This window comes from Podarcis melisellensis, assembly GCF_964234715.1.
Source record: "Podarcis melisellensis genome assembly, chromosome: Z".
Taxonomy (NCBI): domain Eukaryota; kingdom Metazoa; phylum Chordata; class Lepidosauria; order Squamata; family Lacertidae; genus Podarcis; species Podarcis melisellensis.
This window is the reverse complement of record NC_138547.1, coordinates 27,659,336-27,669,925: the sequence shown is the minus strand read 5'-3', so window position 1 is coordinate 27,669,925 and position 10,590 is coordinate 27,659,336.

Below are 10,590 nucleotides of genomic sequence, written 5' to 3'. Positions count from 1 at the left end.
TCATCGGGTGTGACATCACGGAAGGGCGGGGTTTAAGAGGCCGACGGCGCGGCGCTAACCACAGAGATAGGAAAAGGGTAGAAAGAGTTAGTACTTTTTTTGTATCTTCCATAGGATACAGAATGGTTTAGTTTTTGTAAAATATGCAGGGATTTATGATATTTAAAATGAACCGTGGAAAGAGAAGGGGGAAGTCACTGATATTTTAAGGATGTTTAAATGAGTATTTTAAATTGTAAAACAGAAAATTCAATAATATATATATATATATATATTTGCTTTCGTAGATTTTCACGGGTACAGGAATGCAGGTTTTGGTGTCCTCGGGTGTCTTCCCGTGTAAAAGTTGGGGTGTCTAGGCGACGTTTCGACGAGGTCTCACTCGTCATCTTCAGGCTGGTGCTTTCGGTTTCTTGTTACTGGAACAGAGCAGGATCTCAGTGTTTGAGTTCCTATAAATACTGTTGAGGGGGTGTGGTGTATAGCCTCCAATGTTCTGGGCAGAGAGGAAGTTCCCAGGCTAGTGTGCCTTTTCTTCTTTTGTTCCTTAATTACTTGAGGGATATCTTGAGTGATTTCTTGAGTGATATCCTGAGTACCACTTAGGTGGGTCATTAGGTGTGGATTAGTTGCTAAAGTCTTTGTGTCTTGACCTCTTGAACTTTGTGAAGAGTTTTTCTGAGAAGATGGCTGTACTGCACTTAGTTGTGCTCTGGCTGGATAAATGTTGGAGATGTGGATTAAATAAAGCAAATTACATACATATCTCTATATGTTAGGAAATTAATTTTGCAGATTCCAAATTGCTCTTTAACATGGAACATCACCACAAGAGAATAATCATGGAAGCCATCGAGATAGAGAAACACCCTCACAACATGAACAAGCGTGACGACACATCCCGCTTGCCAGACATCTGGAAATTAGCCCTCCCCACAAAAACTGACACCAGATCCAGAGGCACACAGAACGCTATCACCAATCAACCACACCAGACCCAAACCCAGACCCTCTCCACAGACAAATTACAGACACCATCCAGTAGCCAAACCATGGTGGCACCTCCGGATGCTGCACCCCCCTGCAATCCCTACACAGATCTGGCTGACACAGGCCACAAAACCACAGCTCGCCCCTATACACGAAGCCAAGCCAGAGCACAACTAAGTGCAGTACAGCCATCTTCTCAGAAAAACTCTTCACAAAGTTCAAGAGGTCAAGACACAAAGACTTTAGCAACTAATCCACACCTAATGACCCACCTAAGTGGTACTCAGGATATCACTCAAGAAATCACTCAAGATATCCCTCAAGTAATTAAGGAACAAAAGAAGAAAAGGCACACTAGCCTGGGAACTTCCTCTCTGCCCAGAACATTGGAGGCTATACACCACACCCCCTCAACAGTATTTATAGGAACTCAAACACTGAGATCCTGCTCTGTTCCAGTAACAAGAAGCCGAAAGCACCAGCCTGAAGATGACGAGTGAGACCTCGTCGAAACGTCGCCTAGACACCCCAACTTTTACACGGGAAGACACCCGAGGACACCAAAACCTGCATATATATATATATATATATATATATATATATGAAAAAAAGAAAAAAACAGGACTTCCACAGTTATTTTCGTGGGGGGGGGGATTATAAACATAGCACTGAGGTTCTCTTCCGTCCCGTGTTGCTGTTTTTTTTTAAATTATTATTATTATTATCACCATCATTTCAATTCTATACCAATTTATGTTTGCCAGAAAGAAAATCTCAAGGCGATTTACAGCCTGCATTAAAACATCAAATAAAAGAAGTCATATTCATGCTGACAAAAAAAAGCTCCTCTCATATAGTGCTATGTAAAGAAGGAAAGTTTCATGTCTCCCTCACTTACCCCTTTCCACCCCCCCTCCGATTTTTCTTTCTCTGTTTCCTCCCATTTTGTTACTTATGGAAAGTCTTCTAATAAAAAATGTCAAGTATATTGACTGGCTGGATGAGGAGGAGTGGTGGGAGGCTGGGGAACCCCCAAGGGAACCCCCAGAGAAGGAAGGCTCAGAGCCAGGGGACTGGTGGAGGGATAGCTAGGGGAGGTCAGAGGGAGAGGCCCGGGAGGAAGGGTTGAATGCTGAAGGGGCAACAGAGTTGAATGAGCAGGAAGAGCAGATGATGGGAGCAGTTCAGACTCTGAGGCTGAAGCAGGGGGCTGGGGGGGGGGCAGGCAAGAGCTGCAGAAGAATGCCAGGAGTTTGCCTCTCCTACTGCAACAAGCTTGGGATACATCTGGTAGGGAAGAAGCTGTAGTGGAGGTAGAAGAAGGGGACCGTCAGTCCTGGCAACTGCTCTAGGGGGCAAGATCTGCCAATTGAATGCCATTTTCTTGAATAAAGAATTAACTACAATGACAGACTCTGCATCTTGTGCGCTGACCTGCATCTGAACTCAGCTTTGACAAGTATACATTCAAAGCAACATAATTAACAGGAAACTAATACAGACATTTCGAAAGAAGGTAGTACTAAAGGAAGTCAGATGTAAAATGCACATTTAAAACAACATAATTAGCAAGGGGATAAAATATTATCATAAGCATAGAGCAGAGCAGCTGCTGTTGCTGCCAGTGGTTCATGGTGGAAGCTCAAGCTGGATGACCTGGGTCTGCCATAAGAGACAGCCCAGATGGTCCCTGGCCTCTTCAGCAGCCTCAGATTTTGTATTATACTGCATTCCATTAAAAAAAACCAACACACCCCAAAGTTTTAATCGTATCTCATGTCCACCACATGTACATTAAATGTATCGCTTCGACACCTACAACATGCAGTCATTGAAACATGAAACTGAATTTTCTTGAAGTACCAACAATTAAGGTTGCCATGTGTCCTCTTTTTCTAGGACACATCCTCTTTTTCAGGGGTAAAATTTGAGACAAATTGCATTTATGTTGTTGGGTCCCCTCCAAGCCTATAGTCTACTACAGTGGTACCTCGGTTTAAGAACTTAATTAATTCGTTCTGGAGGTCTGTTCTTAACCTGAAACTGTTTTTAACCTGAAGCACCACTTTAACTAATGGGGCCTCCCGCTGCCGCTGCACCGCGATTTCTGTTCTCATCCTGAAGCAAAATTCTTAAGCTGAGGTACTATTTCTGGGTTAGCGGAGTCTGTAACCTGAAGTGTCTGTAACCTGACGTACCACTGTATCTGCCAGATTGGAGTCTATACGCTGCTGAAGTGGTCAAACCAATTCCTTGGTTAAATCCAAGGCCTAGCCAAGCCTGTAAAGCATTTTTTTTTACATGTCTAAAGAGTTGGTGAAGTATAGGTGTATTGTCCCTTCTGGGCTTGGTACATGAATATTGTCACAAGAATATTGAACATTTGTATATGGGGCGTTGCCAGTAGTATTCTCCTTATTTTTTGCCAATGCCAATTTGTTTCCATACATCTTCCCAATTATTATAACCTAAGAACTTCCCCATGATTATTTCAGCTCTGACAAATTATCTGTGCATGCTTTTTGCATAAGAGTCTGATGTAAAACCTTTGACATGACTTTTGTATTGTGACATGTCATCCCAACCTCCAGGTGGTGAGAGACTCCAGGGTTTGTGTGCTTACTCGGTATTCTGTTCTCTTGGGTGGAAGCTGAACAGACACTGTTGCGTCTGTAACATATAATGTTGTATTTAAACATATATGCATCTTGAGCATAGGATAGAGGGGCTCACAGTGCATTGCTCCTCCATTAGCCACAGCTTTAGGTCCAGTACAAAGCAAGGCACATCTGTCCAGCTATCACAGCATTTCTCCTAAAAGGTTTCCCAAGGTCCTATCTTGCCCACTCCCCCTTGTTGCCCCTTTCGGTTCCTTCCCACCTGGATGCAGATAATTGCAACTCAGCTACTCTCTTTCAAGTTCCCAGCAGGGCTTCAAAGGGACTAATTGGTTACTAATCTTCCCCCAAACTCATATCACTCCCACCTCCAGCTTCCTAACAAATGGCCAATCAGTCTGCATGTTTAGCAGTGGCCTTGTAGTGAAGGTTTTGGTGATTAGTATACAATTAATGCTGAACTTCTTGTAGCTGACCAGTATTTAGTTGCAGTCTTCCATGCAGATCTTTAATACAATATATATACAAGCTAATTATGCTTGTCTGAGGGGTAAAGAAGTGTATGATAAATTATTGGCGTTAAGGGAGAATTATCTATAGCCCCAAGCTTTGCTCTGTTTAACCAAATAGTAAGTTCTTTTAAAAAAGGATTGTTTATCTTAGCCAAGTGCTGCACTCTAGTGGTTACAAAGGAATATGCTCAAACTCTATAATCAACTACTGTACAGTATAACTACACTAAATGGAATGACAGGAAACTGTCCCTGTTCCATTTAGTGTAGTTATACTGTAGTTGATTATAGAAATAATCTGCCTAGTTTGGAATGCTTCATAATATAATACAACGTTTGGAATACACAAGCCACCTTCATTTCCTTAAATAAAAACAAAAACCCAAATGCTTAGTGTTTAGTCTAGATTTTTCCCTTGGTGCATAAATAGGCTAAATAAATTCTGCTTAATTTGTCTTTGAGAATGTCTACAGGTAATTCTTGAAATTAAAAAAAAAAATGGGGGGGGGGGGGGTCCATGAAATTTAATAACAGCTATTCCTCCCAAACAGGACAAATTTATTTTTTTCAAACTCAGCCTTAACTTTTCATAATGGCAAATTAAAGTTAAAATTTTAAAGGTTGTTTAAATTCTTAGAGAACTTTATTTTCCAAATATGTTAGCCAATAGTTCAATAGAAAACACACGTAGAAAAGGTGGTAGGGCTACATCATTTTGTGCCCGTCTCCACGTTGGAAAAACCATATTGTTTATTATTGACCCTAGCCCTAGTTTTGCTATTTGCATATAATTGTTTTAAAACCCCTCCTTCAAAATCTCACCTTCAATATTTTGATATTGTATAATTTCCACCAAGAATTTACTTGCAAGTTTATCAGATCTTTGGATGCATCCAATGAGAGGAGCAATAATGGAATTGCATATTTCTTAGCACAGTGTACCAGGCAAAGGGTTTTACAAACTGGGTCAGCAATGTGCCTGTACTTAATGAATCCTGTTTTGTCCAAATTAACATATTGTGGAGCTATATTGCTTAGACTATTAGTATGCTGGCAATAATGCAGTGTTCTGATATAGAAGGCTTATAAGAATAAACAGACTCAGCACTTTTCCCTGGCGTATTGTTTTTAACAATTGCCATGTCTCAGGAAAGCATTTTTTTGGGGGGCAGAGGAGATGGTTGGTTCTCTCCCCCCCCTTTTGGATGTGTATAAAGGTAAAGGGACCCCTGACCATTAGGTCCAGTCGTGACCGACTCTGGGGTTGCGGCGCTCATCTCACTTTATTGGCCGAGGGAGCCGGCATACAGCTTCCGGGTCATGTGGCCAGTATGGCTAAGCTGCTTCTGGCGAACCAGAGCAGCACACGGAAACGCCGTTTACCTTCCCACCAGAGTGGTACCTATTTATCTACTTACACTTTGACATGCTTTAGAACTGCTAGGTTGGCAAGTTGGATGTGTATGCTACTGTTTTATTTCTGTGTTACATATTATTCTCTCTCCTGTGTAGTTTAATGCTGTCAAAATGATTTGTATTGTTTAATATATTGTATAACTTATTATTATTTACTTGTTGACATTGACCCTGTGTGGGAGAGGTGTGGCATCTAGAGAGATAATAGCATTGTAACCCTGAGAGATGTATGCTACAAGATTAATGTAAAGGCACTGGAACTAGTGCATCCCTCCTGAGTAACGCCAGGGCATTTTCCAGGTTGGCAGTTCTTGTCCATGTATAACTGCCTTGTCCTAAACGTGTTATGTGGCTCCTCTGATGTGTGGTTAGGCCTAGTAACTTTCTGCTAGGCCTTTAATGCTTTGGTTAGTCCACTTACCTCTTGATGGGAAAAACAACTGTTGGGTTTTTTGACTACGTGCTATTCCGTGCAGCTTCACACAGAGTCAATTAAGAGTTGGCCAAAAGCCAAAGATGACTGAGCAGGGAGGCATTATCTGCCTGGAGATACGGGGCCCTGGATACAGCTTTAGCATTGGTTGAAGTCTCACACAGGCATAATGACTTTTGACCCTTACCGACTGGAGTGTGTGTTGGTTAGTGTGGTGTTCTGAGAGTCGTTTGGAGTTTGTTAAGAGAGAGCTAGTTAAGATCTGTGTTTCTGTTCTTGTATATAGTAACTTGTAGAGATATAGTAACTTGTAGAGTCTGCTGTAAATAATAAACACATCCAAGTAACCATGTTACTAGTAGCAGAGTTTTGTTCCTGCTTTGTCCATCCTGCCTGCAACTGATTGCTTTCTGGAACTCAGCGTATGCTATGCTAAGGTCTGGCTAAGGTCCTGCAACAGGTCAAAATTGCAAAACACCACCACCAACAACATAAATTAAACATGAATTTATTGGGTGGGTGGGTGGGTGGGTGTACCACCTATGGCCATGTTTTGTGACTAGCGCAGTCAGATCATCCATTTTGCAGCAGTTTCTTCAGATTCCCAAATGTGCTCACAGGCACCAGAAGTGTGGTTTCTTTCAAATACAGAAGTTAGGTGAGAGGTCAAAGGAGCTGGGAATACTTTTTTTGTGACTAGCCAGGAAATTGCCTCTATTTCATTGAGATTAACTGAGTTATTGGTACCAATTTATTTCAAAAAGGTGTAAAGTGGCCCAGTCTGCTTATCACGTGTGAAGCATCCCAGTGCAGTTGTAATGTTGGGGTTGTAGCAAGCAGACCACTAAAACAAGAGTGTGGTAATTTGAGGGGCAGGCAAGGAAGTCAGGGAGAGTAGGGGTAGGTTTCAAGATGAGTGTGAAAGGAAAATGGGAGAAGGAAATATTACTGGATATCATGACAGAATGCCAGCATGCATGTTTGAGATTTATGTTTTTTGTGTTGCAGCCTTCTGCCAGTTCAGTTTTGTGTAAGCTAGTATGAGAGGTTGCCCTGTTTATAACCTATTTAAGAGAGCAACCATTCTCCTGGCAGCTTTTGTGAGGCATGGTTAAGACACATACATAGGACTGTGTGAGTGGTAGATGGACATGGGACCCATTTAAGAATATTACGCAGTGCCACTGACATCCCTGCACAGTGGTTATGGCACAAATATAGTCTCTGGGGAATCTGGTGCTTCAGGGCAACACTGTCAAAAACTGGAGAAAGTGGAAGCATGGGTTAAAAGTATACAGCGTTGCTTGAGGTTCACATACAAAGGATGACATGCTCCAAAATGCCTGATTTCTGCACATGCCTAGAGAAAAGACTAGGGAGGTTTTCATATCCATTCACTTCACTGTTGAGGCTAATAAGCAAAAGGTATCAGCTGTTGCCAGCAAATTTGAGGCTTGCTGCACTCCAGAAGATAATGTGACTTATGAGAGACAAATTATTCACCAGAGCTCAGATGGAAAGGAAACACATTGATCCCTGTTGGTATCCGTGTGTCACGAGAGACAATGGGTGCACCTCCAGGATTTAAAGAAGCTTGCACAAACGTGCACGTTTGGAGACTTGTGTGACTCTCACGTAACAGATCTTGTGTGTTTGTGGAGTAAATTCAGACTGGGAGAAGGTTAGGTTGCTAAGAGACACTGATTTTCATTTTCAGGTAAGAAAACTTATGTTTATTAAAGGAAGTACATTCTTGATAGGAAATAACTTCTGTAGTTCTAGCTATCTAGTTGGGGAAACAAAGAAGCCATGCTCGCCCCTTGGTTGTCAGAAGATAAATCCAAAATGTCCTCTTGACCCAAGGTTCAGAGAAAGTGTGTGAGGAGAAGCAGGAAGTTGTAAGCAGGATCCAACCCAAGACATAGCTGTCTGAACATCAAAGAGAGAGATGTCAGCATAGGGATAAAATTACAGGGGTAGTATGGGAAGCTGCAGGTCTCTCTATCTGCCTTAAACCCAGCTAAGAGACCCCTGACGCATACTGTAGACATTTGCAGAGCTGAAGCAGCAGCAGCAGTGCAGCACTTGCAACAGCTCACAACTGCAGGAAGGCAAGTGAAGCAATAGCAAAGCCCCAAGAGGACAGAGAAAAAACAGTGTCCTGTAAAACCTTCTGCACAATGTGTGTCTCCACCCCCAGTCATTTGCAGATTGGGTTGCAAGGATTTGTCAATACTGAATTCAGTCCTCCATATTTCTGTGGCAGTTTCTGCATTTTATTTTGTTTAAATCCTCATGAAAACACTTCAGCATTTTTTGTGTGCATATCTCCTAATAAACACATTTTTGCAAACCAATTCCCCATATATAATCCATTCTTGCAGGCTATGTGCACTAATATGTTTATTTCTATAAACACTTTCCTCTAATATAGGCATTTTTGTAAGCATTGTATGGTTGGCTGGCATAGCAAATTTTGGATAAGTGTAGATTTTGAATAGTACACATGTTTTGGTTAGCATATTGTTTCAGAATGTGTGAATTTGCTAGATTCAGCTTTAAATGCACACTGAATCAAATTCCTTCCCCCATCCTTAGGCTTGATCTACCTTACCAGGGCTGGCCCACCTATGAGTTAAGGCAAATTGACCACCAGATCTGGCCTCCAAGGAATCAATTGCCCACTGTTGCCACCACCATGGTTGTTGTCAGGGACTGGGCAGAGGAGGAATGGTGGAGACTGCCTCCCCATCCTGACCCTTCCAGGGAGGAGGAAGAGGAAGACAGTATAGATTTACAACAGGGGTTTGAGGGAGGTAGCAGCTCAGAGGCAGATGAGGGGGAAATCCAGGAAATCGTGGGAGGGCCAGAACAAAACCCAGCTGACACATTGTCATTAGAAAGCCTTCCAGATCCTCTATCTCCCAGAACCCGGTAAGTCTTAAAAGTAGGAGAGCAAAGAGCTCAAAGACAGAGGGCATGTAGCTGCACCCATAGAAGTGACGAATGAGAAAGTGGGAGAGACGAGGGGTAGAGATTCACTCGGGACAACGTCATTATCCAGGAGGCTGGGTTCTATAGCCTCTCTCTGTAAAGATTGAAATAAAAAAGGATAGTAAGAAACTTTCCCCTGTATTTATACTTTCCTGGGCAACCAGCTGGAAGCCGCTGACAGCATCCTGACAGTGGTAGTGACAGCTGCAGAGGTCAGCAGCCCCACCCCATGCTGCCTGTACAGTGACAAATAGGAGGTGCTGTTGGTCTTCTCCTACCTCTAGGGAGGAAATGGCAGGGGTTTCTCTCTGGGGTCTCCTGGTCTCTGCACATGCCCAGGTGATTCAGAGCGAGCCCATTCCTGCACCCCCAGCAACAGCCTTTGATTCCCAAGTCATGTATTGGGTGAGGTTGGTTTGATTCCCCCTCTTGTTCCCAGTGTTGATCTTTATTCCCCCCTTGTTCCTGATGTAGATCTTCACTCACCCCTTCTTCCATGGCAGAGGTGCCATTTTGTGGTTCATTTCAGGTGACAAAATGTATTGGGCTGGTTCCATATCTCTCTCTCTCTCTCTCTCTCTCTCTCTCTCTCTCTCTCTCTCTCTCTCTCTCTCTCTCTCTCTCATACACGCACACACACACCACCCCAGAGTAGTATCCAGTATTTTCTACTTGCCTCTGGGATGCCCTTTGAGGTTTGCAGCATAAGGAGAAATAGAGAGGAACCTCTATGAAGGTCAACAAAGGCAACTTCTGTTAACCTATAAGCAGATAGACACAGGACTGTGATGTAAATCATTTGGCCAGTCAAGAACAAGAAAAGTCATTCTGGTTAATTGTTTGCAATTTTATGTCTTAAAAATGAAATATTCAAAGTACTTTGTCTTTCAAATGTCAACACATTATATAGTAACTTTTACTATTTACAGCAGGGTTGTTGTAATGGTCTTGTAGAAAATACATGCTTCTGGTCTGAAAACCAGAGCAAAATGCAACAAACCATTTCACTGCAGCCATTGAACATAAAACCTGTACAGTTATCCAGCCAGTGTTCAGAGCAGGAATACAAAAAAAGGAAATCTATTGTTCCCTAGCAACAAAGTTCAAGCCGTTATACTACAATTTCAGTAAGTTTAGAAGTGTTGTTGTTAGATAGGAATGGAAAATCTTGGCATACATTGTAAACATCATTACAATTCATGAGAAAGCAAAAACAAAGGAAAAAGACTAGTAATTGACAAAACACTGTATGCTAGGCTTCTCTTTTTGTTTATAGACACCTTGTTTATGAAAGTTTCAATGTTCTGTTATGGTTCATCATCATACATGTGAAATATTGTCAAAGACCTACAGATATACTAATGTTTATTAAGAGGCTAAAGTTCACCACTAAATCTAAGAAAAGATTGTAACTGGCAAACACATTCTCTTGGACAGATAATGTAAAATGGCAAAGGCCAAGAAAATCCCACAACAAAATTGAACTTGAGGACACCCAGTTTTTGTTAAGGTCTCTATAAGCCAGCATTTGGAAGGGCAATGAGTAGGACTGCGGACCACAGAACACGTAAAATCTAACACATTTTGTCATTGTGTGCTAAAAATTGGCTCCAGCTCTTTTGTTTTT